Here is a 15,503-nt window from a genome sequence, read left to right on the forward strand (position 1 = left end):
GTGCCATGGAGAGCAAAACAAGTGCCTGTGCCTATAATAGCTATCAGTCATTTGGACTTTTTTGTAGAAATTCATTTAAAATGACAACACTTGAGCAGACATCAAATCCTCAAGGACTAATTTCTGCTCTATGGATTAAAGTCAGTAATTATAACCTATTACTTCACACACACACACACACACACACTTGCTTTTATACTGTCTACTAAACCTACTTTTCTGTACACGAATCCTAACGCATACAGACTCTAAGTAGACATTTCCACATTTCCATATATAAGGGCAACACAGACTACAGCATGCAGTCAACTGTAGAACTTACAAAGCAAATAAAACACAAAAACACTACATTTACTACTGCTGTATTTTTTTAAATAGATCTTTAAAATTACAACAATTTTTTAGTGCAAACTTCTATTATTCCATCACAGAGTGTCCAAGGCTTTATTAGCTGAAAGAAAGTCCACAGAGTGTGATGCTAACACAGAAAGACATAATTTTCCTAAAAAAGAATAATCAGACAACTATAGGGACACATATATTTTAGTGAACTGATATCTCAGTTGAGGAGGAACTTCCTGTTTCTAGCTTGTGTCTACAAAACTAGAATGATGTCTTGTTTCCTTTTTTGTCTACGGAGCAGAGAATGTGATTTAGGGTGATTTAGACTCATCCTCCAATGAGACTCTTCAATTGTTGTTCTCTCTCTCTCTCTCTTTCTTTTTTTTCACAGGTGCATTCAGTGATGCAATAATGAGAGTTTCCTCTGTGTACATTTCATGTGTGGCATTTTTGTGTTGCCATGGACACAGAAGAGAGACAGTTAAAAAGCAATTACAAGGAAAGACAGGGAGGAATTCAGCCCCTTTTGTCAGGGTTTCATAACTGCTGCAATAACACCCAGACCTAATGTGAAATCACTGAATGAGACCTCTACATACAAAAGCGCACACTTCCTGTTCCTGAGATAAAGTGCTCTGGAGCTCTTGACTAAAAAAAAGTGATGTTAGGTTTTATAAGGGAAAATAGGGGAGAGTGCAATAAAACACAAAATGTGTTGATAATCATGACAAATACAGTCAGGTCCATAAATATTGGGACAGTGACACAGTTTTGGTAATTTTGCCTCTGTACACCACCACAGTGGATTTGAAATGAAGCAGTCAAGATGTGACTGAAGCGTAGACTTTCAGCTTTAATTCAAGGGGTTTAACAAAAATATTGCATTAACCGTTTAGGAATTACAGCCATTTTTTACAGAGTTCCTCCATTTTCACAGGCTCAAAAGTAATGGGACAAACTAATATAATCATAAATATTAGGATTATTTTTATTACTTGGAGGTAAATCCTTTGCAGTCAATGACTACCTGAAGTCTGGACCCCATGGACATCACCAAATGCTGAGTTTCCTCCCTTGAGATGATTTGCCAGGTCTTTACTGCAGCCATCTTCAGTTGCTGCTTGTTTGTGGGTCTTTCTGCCTTCAGATTTGCCGTCAGTAAGTGAAAAGCAGCTCAGTTGGGTTGAGGTCAGGTGACTGACTCGGCCATTTAAGAACATTTAATTTCCAAGCTCTTGGGCTGCTTTCACAGTATGTTTTGGGTTGTTATCCATCTGTACTGTGAAGCGCTGTCCTATCAGTTTTGCAGCATTTGACTGAATCTGAGCAGAAAGTATAGCTCTGTACACTTCAGAATTCATCCTGCTACTTCTATCAACAGTCACATTATCAATAAACCCCAGTGACCCAGTTCCATTGGCAGCCAAACATGCCCATGCCATAACACTGCCTCCACATGTTTGACGGATGATGTGGTATGCTTTGGATCATGAGCCCTTCCTTTCCTTCTCCATACTTTTCTCTTCCCATCATTCTGGTACAAGTTAATCTTGCATCAGAACTGGTCAGGCTTTTTTTAGAGGTTTTTTAGCAAAGTCTAATCTGGCCTTTGTGTTCTTGAGTGTTACCAGCAGTTTGCATCTTGAGGTAAACCGTCTGTATTTACGAAGGTGGCTCTTGATTGTAGACTTTGACAATGATAGGCCTACCTCCTCCAGAGTGTTCCTGACTTGGCTAGATGTTGTGAAGGGGTTGTTCTTCAATAAGAAATGAATTCTGCAATCATCCACTTTAGTTGTTTTCTGTGGTCTCCCAGGCCTTTTGGTGTTGCTGAGCTCGCCAGTGCATTCCTTCTTTTTAAGAATGTACCAAATTGTTGATTTGGCCCTCCTAAAGTTTCTGCTGTCTCTCTGATAGGTCTGTTTTGGTTTTTCAGCCTAATGATGGCCTCCTTCACTTGCATCAACACCTCTTTGGACGGCATATTGAGAGTTCCCATGAACAGCTACCAAATGCAAATTCAACACTTGGAATCAGCTCCAGACCTTTTATCTCCTTAATTTATCATGATATAAGGAGGAAACAGGCCACAGCTGGCCATTAAACTGCTTATCAGTCAATTGTCCCATTACTTTTGAGCCTGTGAAAATGGAGGAACTCTGTAAAAAATGGCTGTAATTCCTAAACGGTTAATGCAATATTTTTGTTAAACCCCTTGAATTAAAGCTGAAAGTCTACGCTTCAGTCACATCTTGACTGCTTCATTTCAAATCCACTGTGGTGGTGTACAGAGGCAAAATTACCAAAACTGTGTCACTGTCCCAATATTTATGGACCTGACTGTAAATCGATGAACTAATGAAACCCTTTGGAATATGTTATGCACAAAAAAGTCAAAATGTGCTTTTTTCTTTGAGGTGTAGCTCTGACTATGAACAAACAAATGCTTTGTACTGGAGCTTTACCCCCACTTATGCTTCACTTTTCAGGGGCAGATGGGCATTTGAACTGGGAAATGAGGTGTTTCCTACTCATTGAATGAGGCACTGGCCTTGGATGTGGCTCCACACCTCTCTTTCTACACACCTTATAAAAGACTACATCTGCCTGGCATGAACTATGCTATGGACTGACAGTCACATTAAAATGCTATTAAAGTGTGAAATAAGAACAGGGCATGAAAATAGATTTAACCTCCAGCCACTGCTGATATCCTACTGCTTCTGCAGCTGTACTTGCCGGGTCCATAATCGGCTTTTTTTTTTTTTTTTTTCACATAGAGGAATGGGTATGTATGTGTTTGAATAAGTAGCAAGGTTCAGATGTAAATGCATAAACATTTGGAATGGAACGTGTCTGCCTGTGCATTCAGATCAATGGGCCTTTTAGTACTGTAATGTACCTCAATATTCTCTCTCTCTGAACTAACACTAGAAACACAAAAGGAACATAATTGAGTATGCATTTGGCTGTATAGAGAATAGTTATGCCCATAATAACAGTTCAATTAATCACAGCTTCTGGGAAAAATTTAATGTTATTGATCTATTAAAGCTGCAGTATGTACGATTTTTGTTAAAAAATTAAATAAGCATGGAAAGCCTGTAAAATTAATTTGCAGATGCATACCATCATTGTGTAAAGAGTATATCTCCAAAAAGCCCTGAAAAAAAAAATTCTTAAGGAATCTTGTACAAAATAAATCCAAAATAACTGAGACACACACAAAAAAAGAAGAAAAAAAACAATATTCATGTGGTCACTATGTACAATTTTTATATTTTATATGAGCATACGGTTTCCTGTACAGTTTCTTACGATGGATTCCAATGAAAATTCATCCTCCCTGTATCTTCAGTAAACGCAGCCCCAACGTATACATGTTGTTGAGACCACTAGTTTTATTCAAAACCAGCATGTTTAGTCCAGGTGTATAGAGATTTTCATTGCCGCGCATATAAATTCTCAAACTGATTCCTTTTTTCACATACAAAGAAAATTTATGTACAAGGAACTACAGTTCTCTAAAAAAAAATAGCATTGCACTTCAAATGACCACCTTGTCTAGATGTTATTTTTTAAGACCTTATTGCATTAAGCTGTGGCTATTGCTTGGTCCTCCATTAATTTTTCAGTATCAGTTGTGCCAAATACATTTGGGGCATTATTCAAGACTATGCATGCTTATATTTTTTTAAGTTCATAAAGCACTTAATTTTCATTCACAGAGAAGGTGTGAACAACAAGTAAACTCGCATATTAGGGATTATCATAATGATACCTTGAAACATTGTGAAAAAAAAAAAACACCTGAGATGTGTAAGGGCACTGTGAAAGACCATTCATTTCCAAGCATTGGGATTTGCATTGTGTCTGGGAAAGAGTTTATTATTGCATGCCTACTTCCCTAGAATGGACTGCACTGTTTAATTTTAGACACAAGAATTTATCACCATGATTTTATTTAAGATATCAAATTTGTGATCAAATAGTTGGTTTTATAAACATTCTACAGTTACCTTGTGAGGATAAAATTGTTGTTGTGAATATTCCACTAGCCTGGTGCTAATAGATTTATAAGATGTCCTCAACAGAATTAATATGCTATTAGAATGATACTCTCTAAAAGCCCCCTTTTTTCTGGTAAGAAAGTTGCAGTGGGAAGTGTTACAACAAATCCTTCCTAATTAAGTCCACTGCCTCAAGTGATCATCTTTACTGATCTTGGGAATATCTGAGTAGACTCCTCAAACTTATCTCAGCATAAAAAGCATCTCTGGTGATGAGCCACAGTTTAATTAGATGACAATCACTGATAACAGTGGAACGCCAACATCACAAAATTTGCACACCAACGATGGCAGTGATAAATTTCAGCCAGCACTGGCAGGTACAGTTTACATCTTCAAATGAACTCTTTCTGTAGGAGCCAGCAGCTGAAAGGAGCACTGCAGATGATGCTAGCCACAAACCCATAATCGTGCATCTCACAGTGCTTTTTCCATATATATTTTGAGATCTGTGGTATTGATGCAGTTGCAATGCATAATTATAATGGCTTTTTTTTCTGTAATAAATATCAGAACATGGTGCTTTAACATGGATGGTGCAGCAGATAAATAAAGAGACAGGATCCTATTCTATAATGCATTTACCAACAACGCCACCAGAGGGCAGTACATTTGCTCAGTGGACCGACTGATAAGATCTTCATTTCAATCAAACAAACAAAAAAAATAATAATCACTGGAGACTTCAATATTCATATTGATAATCCACAAGACCCTCTGATAGCAATGTTTATTTCTATATTAGATTCAGATTAGACTTGTTTTATGTGGATTGTGTCTTAGTCATAATTCAGTGCTTTTTAATAAGTATCCACATTTTGTAGTGTTACAACCTGGAATTGAAGTGGACTTAGTTGGGATTTTTACAATTTCATTTACACAATATGTCTAATATTTGAATGTGCAAAATATGTATTTTTTCTGACACAAAGATTAAAAACCCATGATTACTCAGGTTTATTGATGTTGATGGTGGAGTGGTCGTGCGCTTTATGGCGCCGGGTGCCGTCATGCCTGTGTTACCTACTGGCTTTCTCTTGTAGTTATGCTGTCAAAAGTAGACCTGCTGGAGTGATGCTGTACCACTCTGCTCTGCTGGTTCTTCATCTGGAGCTTTCTGTACATCACTCGACCTTTTAGCCTGTTTCCGGTTCTTGCCCTTTATTCAGTTCAATTCAATTTTATTTGTATAGTGCTTTTAACAATGGACAAAGCAGGTTTAAAGAAATAAATATATTCAAATTAAATTCAATCAAAATAAACTGTAAATGTGTGAATTTATCCGTAATGAGCAAGCCAGAGACGATGGTGGTAAGGAAAAATCCCTGAGACGACATGAGTAAGAAACCTTGAGAGGGACCAGACTCAAAACAGAACCCATCCTTGTTTGGGTGACAACAGATAGTGCAATTATAAATAGATCCCTTCTATAGCTGTGTAGTATATGGACAAATAGTGCAATTGTGCAACCAGTAAAGTCTGGTTTGTTGGACACCTATCCAGTGTCGAGTGAATGAGACCTGAATGCAAAACTGCTCAAATATCTCAGTTCACCACAACACTCTGCCTGTGAACCCTCCAGATCTGCTCCTTTACCTAAGAAAAAACTATTCACAAATGGCTTGACTAAACAAATATATCTAATTTTTATTCATCTTTGCCCCTCTGATGAACCTGTCATTTGTTTTCCACTTACCCCTGTCTCCTTTGATGATTCCACGTTGTCAAAATCTCTGCCACACATAAAAGCATTTTGGCTGTAGTGTCAGTTTCCAATAGTAGTGTTTTATTTAAAATTTGCATATGAGAAATGTGTACTTTAAATGGACATAGTTGGTTATTTAGCTTACAATTTGCTTTATATTAGAAATAATGTCTACTACTAATAATAGTTTTTATTTTACTAGACATAATTTTTCATTAATTTAAGTTAAACTTAGTGACTACACTAATAATGAGTATTATGTGAGTAAAATGTTGTCTTTGGTAAAAATGACTGATTAAGGAGAAACAATTGTCAATAGATTCAGTCTTCTGAATATTCATTAAGATATTCATCAAGATATATGCTCAAGAATCTCATAATATGGTGGCGTTTCACCTGCCAATGCCTAATATTTCCTAAGGTTATGTGCAGAAGGGAGGCTCACAATTTGGCTACAGTTAGTCGTGCTCAAATCACATGACTGCTTTTCAGCACCTAATAGCTGGAATTAAACAAGTATGCTAAGAACACAATACTGTTGGAGGACATTACAGTTTCTGAAGAGGTCATAGGTGGAGGCCAGTGGCTAATAGCAATGAGTCATTTGTCAGTCATCCCACCATTTAATAATCCCTGCATCTCCGTTTTCTGCTGTTTGTTTATATTAACCTCTGGTTGAACCCACTTTAGAGGCAGCCTCTGTGCCAGAAAGTTCAGTGAACATTCACCATGACAGAGAAGAACATGTCATCTCGAATCTGTTAGCCCAGAAGGGAGTTCACAGCCATCCATGCACTGCACACTCAACACACACATGTGTGCAGACACACACACACACACAGTCATAAACTCAGATACACAATGGGTAAGCTGCAAAGCCTAACGGTTTCCATACTGATGATGCCTGTAACTGAGATTATTGCATACAGTGGCCTGGTTTTGACCTTGAGCATTTCACTCATGCAGAATAATCTCATCAAACCATGCATGAAATCCCCCTACTTTAACACCATTTTTTCCTCTACTGCATGAATGAGGAAACGGTTTAACAGATCAGACTGGAATTCAGTACTGTAATATTCTTTTCAGTTGTTTCTCAGGAGTTGTTATATCAAAAAACACACTGTCCCTTGTAAGTTTGCATAGTCAGCATTGGGTGGTGATGAAGAGCAATTTCAAACATATTTGTATATGTTTCCCCTTACAATATAATGTGGATGAGGAGTTGGAGGTCCAACATGAGCACAGAACGAATTGCTACTCTATGCTGTTTCGAGCATGGTCTGGGTTTAACAGGTTCAGAGAATAGACTACATACATCACTGTGGAATCATCAGAGCTGGGGCAGATAGCCTATTCAAGAAAATTCTGGCAATACTATGTCTATGTAGATCTGTGTTTTACGCTAGGAAATAAAACAGGCATTATAGAGGTCTCTTTTTTCATGCCAGGATTTATTATTATATGAAACGAGTTTAAGAAAAAAAACCTAGTCCATACGGGACGCTACAAATAGGGTTAACACTTCTTATTATATCCCTTGCTGTCTTAAATATTTATAAGGCATAAAAGCATTTTAATTAACATAAATCAATGTCTTGCTATACAGTCCTCTCTGAAGGTATTGGAACAGCAAGGCCAATTCTTTTTTTTTTTTTTTTTTACTATACACCAAAGACATTTGGGTTTGAGATCAAAAGATGAATATGAGATGGAAGATCAGAATTTCAGCTTGATATATTTATATATAAATGTGTTAAACAACTTGTACTGCAGCTTCTTTAAGTTGCTGTTTGTTTTATGGGTTTCACCAATCAGTCTCCTCTTCAGGAGGTGAAATGCATACTCAATTGGGTTAATGTCTTGACCAATCTAAAGCCTTTCACTTTTTTCCCCTGATGAAGTCCTTTGTAGTGTTGGCAGTGTGTTTTGTGTCATTGTCTTGCTGCATGAGGAAGTTCCTCCAAATTAGATTGTATGCATTTCTCTGTAAATTGGCAAACAGTGTTTCTATAGACTTCTGAATTCATTCTGCTGCTACCATCATGAATTAGATCATTAATAAAGCCCGTTCCAGAAGCAGCCATGCAAACCCAAGCCATGACACTACCTCCACCATGCTTGACTGATGAGCTTGTATGTTTTGGATCATAAGCAGGTTCTTTCTTTCTCCACACTTTGGCCTTTCCATCACTTTGGTAGAGGTTGTTGGTGATAGAGATTGTTGGTGATGTCACTGACTGTTCTTTTTGGGGATTTTTCTCACAGCTCTCACAATGTCTCTGTCATCAGCTGCTGTTGTTTTCCTTGGATGACCTGTTCAGTGTCTGGTTGTTAGTCCACGAGTGGTTTCTTTCTTTTTTAGGATGTTCCAAATTGTTGTATTGGCTATGAGTATGTTTTTGTAAAGGTATTTTTTACATCAAGCTTTCTCTTTGGGATTCTATGTAATATTCTTGTTGCTGATTCTTGGTTTCAAATTTAACATACAACTATTGTGATCTCTAGTCTGGTTTATTTTAAGACTATTATTGTATTTGTTTTAATAAGTACTAGTAGATTTAAAAGGTGCAGCATGGTGCCACAGCAGGTAGCATTGCCACTTCATTGCTCCAGGATCCTAGTTTTCATCCTGAGCTCAGGGTACTGCGCATGTTGAGTTTCTGCACATGTTCTCCCTGTGTCTGCATGGGTTTCATCTGGGTTTTCCAGTTTCCTCCCACCTCCCAAAAACATGACACATTAAGTGGATTGGCTAAGAAAATTGTCCATATGATTGGCTAAGGTAAAGTGCCCCAGGTGTGAATGACTGTGTGAATGTGTATGTGCATAGTGCCCAGTGATGGACTGGCATCCTATCCAGGATGCCCAGTGTTCCTGGGATAGGCTCCGGATCCACCACAACCCTGAACAGAATAAGCAGTTATTGCAAATGAGTGAGAGTGGATTTAAAAGTATCAATAATAGCAAAATACTTATGTTCAAGACAGGCAGTTCTTGGTTTATGATCATTTCTGTCATGTGATGTTTATTTTAGCCTGCATCCCACTGCTTTACTCAAATTTGCAGCAGTTACAGTCAAACAAATCAGCAGTATGTGTATATTTGATCATATATATCATTTGATCATTATATCACCCACTATAAGCAGAAATGTATGACATATGTAACAAATTTTGCAAAAATCATTTGAACATAAAACAAGTTGCAGCCGATTTAATCAGGGTAGACCAGAATCTGTCCATAGACTTGCGGTAGTTTATGATTGATTTTTGTCCCTGCTAATGTGGTAGCTGACATATGAAAGTACTTAGCAACAGTGACTAATACAAAATGTGGGGTTCTTGTATCTATGTGGTCCAATGTCAAAACTATGCATGCATTAATGTTGGTTCATCATTTTGCATGCATTTCTGTTGGTCCATCAATGGAGGCAAAGTCCTTCTGTGGTGCATTCCTTGAAGAGGCCTTGAAACATGCCTAACCTCCATCTTGTAGTGGTAATGGATCTGTTTATACAGGAAGCACTAGAAATGTGAGGTACATACCAGCAACAAAGGTGTTTCACTGTAAATGTAATTAATCAGTCTCATGAAGTTAATCAGTCTCATTAAATCAGTCATATAAGGCAATCGGTCTCATAGAATATCCCCCTTTTGTAGTATAGAAATTTAATTAGAAATTAAAATTACAAACTTTCAAATAAGTCAAAATTAATAAAACCTCAATTTTAGTTGAGAACAAAAATAATCAATGACTTGGTTTCTGAAGGCCTAGTTATGAATAGTTTGGCTTCTTGCAATATCAGCGTAATAACCACAACATGGCAATAAAATGCTCAGTAAAGTAGAATTTATGAAATACGGAGAAAAGTAAAAGCACTATTCAACTAATTAACTAGGAATCGAAAAGAACAGCTGTTTTGCATACCGTTAAAACTGAAATTAAACTTGCATGAAGGAAAATGAAAGACAAAAGCATGCTCGATGCTACTTTACCATGGACGGAAAACTGGGCATCCTCTTTAGAGCCACATCACACATGGGGATCAGCCTAAGAGAGAGAGTTTCTCTTTTTCATGGTGCATCCAAGGGTGAGAGAGAGAGGGGGAGAGAGAGAGAACGCATGCATCTGTGTGTGGACAGATCAGGTCATAGTAGTGAAACAGCATTGAAACTGTTTAGATTTAAGTGCAACATTTGATATAGTAGATTATGAACTGCTTTGAAAATTGGATTTGCCTTTCTGGAACCGTCTTAAAGTAGTTCCAGAAAGAAAACTGCAAGATGCTAAGAAGCTGATTCATGTTTTTGTTTATTCTCGACTAGACTACTGTAATGCGTTGTTCACTGGATTACCAAAAAATTGACAGATTACTTGCGCAGAATGCTGTAGCCAGAGTACTAACATGTACAAAAAGGCTAGAATATATAACAGCTGTTTTAGCTTCATTACACTGGTTTCCGTAACTGAATTAGAATTGATTTTAAAATTCTTTCGTAATCAGCAGAGCTCATATGCTGCCTGTGTACCAGGCCTTAGTGTCTCTGACAGCAACCTGAATTAACTTTGCCTCTCCCACTCCCTATATTAGCATGTGAAGCATGATGTATATAATTCTAGCAGCATGCTCTGCAGTGAGCAACCTTACCCTCCGTGCTGTGTGTTTGAATTTGGCGTTCTCTCTATTAAGATGTACACTAATGGGCCTACTGTAGTGGATGTCTCGCACTGGGTATTTGCATCTAAAGGTCCTGGTATGAGAAGTATTAAGTTGGAATCTGAGATATTGTGAACTTACTGAGCATTCCATCAGAGCCACTGCTGTTTTGCCTATTAGCACTGTTGCTAATAATTTTCTTTTTTTTTTCTTTTTTTTGGTATTATTTTTTGTGGAGCTTGTAAATGCGTTGAAAGCAAAGTAAATTGCGGACCAATTATCCACTGTGGCGACCCCTAAAGGGAGCAGCCAGAAGAAGAACAACAAGAGCAACAATTCTGCTCTTTTCTCTCCTATAGCATGCTGTGTGTGCCCCACAGGCCAGTTACCACCTTGGCTCTCCTCCCTCATTCACCTCCTTGCACCATGGTTGTAGTGGTAAAACATACATTTTGTGTAATTTAATATCACATTCACTTATTCAAGGTCACTTTTTGCTGCTGTGGTGTGTGTATAGGTACAAAGGGCACGAGTAAGGTGAGCAGTCCCTCCCCAATTCCCAGCAGCAGGCAATCCCCCAGTGGGTATTATTCTGTTTTATTACATTGTAATTCTTTGTCTTTTCCTTTTTCTTGACTGCTGTGTATATATCCCTCAATAATGGGTTTTTAATTCTGGGTATCAATAAATATTGTTTTTTTTATAAGATAATCTCTTGATGCATGTGTGTACGTATTTTGTGTTTTTTTGTTAAATATGCCCACTCAAATCGAAGACATGTCTCTGACGCTTTTCTGTACTATGTGATGGGAAGTGCCTTGAGTCAAATTGCCCTTTCACATTATTTCCTGGGGTGAGATTCCCTAGGTGGCTTAGTCTGGCATTTATTGAGTATTGTCACTATACCACTTGAGGTAGTGCCAATCTTTTAATGGATTACCACTTACATACAACTCTGAATGCCTGACAGAATATATTCCAAATCGTGCTTTGAGATCATCAAGTGCTGCTTTATTGAATGTTCCTAGGATGAAATACAAAAAGATGGGTGAAGCAGCTTTCTGGGTTTACGCACCAAAAATTTGGAACTTTTTTCAATTTATATTCATCAGGCACCTAATGTTACTTATTTTAAAAAGCAGTTGAAAACATTTTTATTAAGATTAGCATTCTGTTAGCTGATCTTTTGATTCCTATCTTGTATTTATTTTTAATCTTATTGTATTCATTTTATTTTTCTTTTCATTCTCATGTGAACAACACTGATGATGCGTCCCAGTGCATCCAGGAGATGTTTCTTAAAGAGTTAGTTTCTGGCTTGGCCAGTGACTCCTAGGAAGAGACTGGGTGACAACCAAGGACAGTTTGGTGACTACTGGAGAGACAGTTGACGGCTCGGAAAGACGGCACCGGGGGCATACTGGGTTAGCACCCCAGTCTGTATCTTTCGTGAGGAAGAACCCCAAGAAGCTACGGAAAGCCCTAAAGAGAAATACCCCCAGGAGATCCCGAGAGGGGGGGAGAATGAGATCTCCTATCGGACAGACCCAAGGTTAATGACCCCTGCAAACGAACTGACTATGAAAATCACATGTTTCTGCGGCAAGCTTTCTTGAAAACACTATGAGCGATCCCATGAAGGAACAAGACCTGGGTTCCAACAAAGTCCTCACCAACCCTGGCCCACCAACAGTGGAGTTCAAGCTGGCGGAGCCAAGTCTGAAGGAGGTAGAAGAGGTCATCAAGGCAGCTCGATCAGCTTCTTCACCAGGCCCCAGTGGAGTACCTTACCTCGTCTACAAGTGCTGTCCAGAGCTTCTAAGGCACCTGTGGAAGATATTAAAGGTGATTTGGCGAAGAGGGAGAGTGGCTGACCAGTGGAGATGCGCAGAGGGAGTCTGGATCCCCAAGGAGGAGGACTCGAAGAACATCAACCAGTTTCAGATGATCTCACTATTAAGTGTGGAAGGGAAGGTGTTTTTTAGCATCGTCTCCTGAAGGCTGACCGAGTTCCTCCTCAGGAACAACTACATTGACCCTTCAGTGCAGAAGGGTGGAATCCCTGGAGCCCCCGGCTGCCTAGAGCATACAGAAGTAGTTACGCAGCTCATCAGAGAGGCACACGAGAGCAGAGGTGACCTCATAGTGTTGTGGCTGGACTTGACCAATGCCTATGGGTCCATCCCTCACAAACTGGTTGAGCTTGCGTTACATCGCCACCACATTCCCGGTAAGATCAAGGACCTGATCTTGGATTATTACAACAATTTCAGACTCAGGGTCACTTCCGGGTCAGTAACATCAGACTGGCATCGCCTGGGGAAAGGCATAATAACAGGCTGTACCATCTCTGTGATCCTTTTCGCCCTCGCAATGAACATGGTGGTCGAGGCTGCCGAGGTGGAATGCAGAGGGCCCGTCTCGAAGTCTGGCATCTGACAGCCCCCGATAAGAGCGTTTATGGATGACCTCACCATTACAACAACATCAGTCCCAGGGTGCAGGTGGATCTTGCAAGGTCTGGAGAGTCTCATCACATGGGCAAGGATGAGTTTCAAGGCCTCTAAGTCAAGATCCATGGTGTTGAAGAGGGGGGAAGGTGATTGACAAATTCCGTTTTTCCATCTTAGGAATAGCAATCCCATCCATCACCAAACAACCTGTCAAGAGCCTGGGAAAATTCTTCGATTCCACCCTGAAAGACACCACTGCCATCCAGAAGTTCAGTGAAGAGCTTGGAGCTTGGCTGACCAAGGTGGACAAGTCAGGCTTGCCTGGTAGATTTAAAGCCTGGATCTACCAGCACTCCATCCTGCCCCGAGTTCTTTGGCCCCTCCTCGTCTATGCAGTCCCATTGACAACAGTGGAATCCCTCGAAAGGAAGATCAGTGGCTTTCTTTGGAAGTGGCTGGGCCTTCCCCGCAGCCTCACCAGCGCTGCTCTGTATGGGACGAGTAATATCCTGCAGCTGCCCTTCAGCGGGCTCACTGAAGAGTTCAAGGTGGCACGCACAAGAGAAGCCCTACAGTACAGGGATTCCAGGGACCACAAGGTGTCATCAGCCGGGATTGAAGTGAGGACAGGAAGGAAGTGGAAGGCAGAGAAGGCAGTGGAGGTGGCAGAGTCATGCCTAAGGCAGAAGGCCCTGGTGGGGACCCTGACAACAGGAAGAGCAGGCTTGGCCTATGTCCCAAAGATCCAGGTCAGCCAGGCCCGGGGCAAGGAGAGACACCAGCTACTCCAAGAAGAGGTCCGAGCAGGCCTGGAGGAAGAGAGAGTGGGCAGGGCAGTTGGACAGCAGGGAGCGTGGACAAGGTGGGAGAGCGCATTGCAGCGCAAAGTTACCTGGTCAAACATCATGCAGGCAGACTTCCATCGTCTCCGGTTCCTGGTGCAGGCAGTCTATGACGCCCTCCCAAGCCCAGCAAACCTTCACATCTGGGGGAAGAGCGAGACACCCTCCTGCCCCCTCTGCTCCGGAAGAGTCTCACTAGAACACCTCCTCAGCAGCTGCCCAAAAGCCCTGGCTGATGATCGCTATCGGTGGCGCCATGACCAGGTGCTTAAAGCAATTGCAGAGAGTATAGCCTCAGCCATTAACATCAGCAGACACCATCGCACTCCGAGGACAATCCCCTTTGTTAAGGCCAGAGAGAGACCTACGGCAAGGCCACAGGCAATAACAGGCCTCCTTCACACAGCCCCCGATTGGCAGCTGCAAGTGGACCTGGGAAAACAGCTGAGGTTCCCACAGCATATCGCTTCAACATCCCTCCGACCAGACATGATCATAACATCTGAGGCCACAAAGCACCTGATCATGATGGAGTTAACTGTGCCATGGGAGGAGAGGATCGAGGAAGCCAATGAGCGGAAGCGTGAAAAGTACCAGGAACTGGTGGAGGAGTGCAGAGGTAGGGGCTGGAGAACAGTCTACGAGCCCATAGAGGTCGGCTGCAGGGGCTTTGCAGGACGTTCACTCTGCAAAGCCCTCGGACGGCTGGGTGTCACAGGGACGGCCAAGAGGAGGGCCATTCAATCGGCTAGTGAAGCCACAGAGAAAGCCACAAGGTGGCTATGGATTAAGAGGGCTGATCCGTGGGCTGCTACTGGGACGCAAGTCGGGGCTTGATCACCCCCGGCTGGGTCGCCTGGGTGAGGGTGTCTGTTGCAAGACCCGAAACACCCTATGACCCCAGGGAACAACACTGATGATGCGTCCCAGTGCATCCAGGAGATGTTTCTTAAAGAGTCATTCTCTTTATGTTTTATTCCATTTTCTTTCTCTTTAAAATTTTCTACTTTTATTATCTTTTATTTGTTGTTTACTGTTTTACATACATGGTCTTGATGTTTATTTAATTTTACTGTGAAGCACTTTTAGCTACATTTTTAAGTATGAAAGATGCAATAAAGATGCTATTATTTATAAATAAATAATGTTTAAGTTTAAGAAGGGTGGTATTTGGGGTAAATCTGATCTGGAGAAGCTTGGGGGAAAAAGCACTAGATTAAAGGGCTCTAAGGCCTGTGAGTGGATTAATGTGATTCTGTGTAAGACCCAACTCAGTTTACAGGAAGATGTAGTGGACAGTCTCAAATGTGAAAAGGAGAAGTTTAAATCCATGGAGAAATCTCTTCAAGAACAACTGAAGGAAGAGACAGCAAAAATGGCTCAACGAGAAGAATAGCTTGAGGACAGTACTAATATGAGTGAAACTGTTGC

At 40.5% G+C, this 15,503-nt stretch overlaps 1 pseudogene; it reads left to right on the forward strand.

The window, feature by feature from the left end:
• The first annotated feature begins 10,810 nt into the window (after positions 1–10,810).
• Positions 10,811–14,970, forward strand: LOC113534690 (uncharacterized; annotated as a pseudogene).
• Positions 14,971–15,503: the final 533 nt, after the last annotated feature.

This window comes from Pangasianodon hypophthalmus, chromosome 6, assembly GCF_027358585.1.
Source record: "Pangasianodon hypophthalmus isolate fPanHyp1 chromosome 6, fPanHyp1.pri, whole genome shotgun sequence".
Classification (NCBI taxonomy): Eukaryota; Metazoa; Chordata; class Actinopteri; order Siluriformes; family Pangasiidae; genus Pangasianodon; species Pangasianodon hypophthalmus.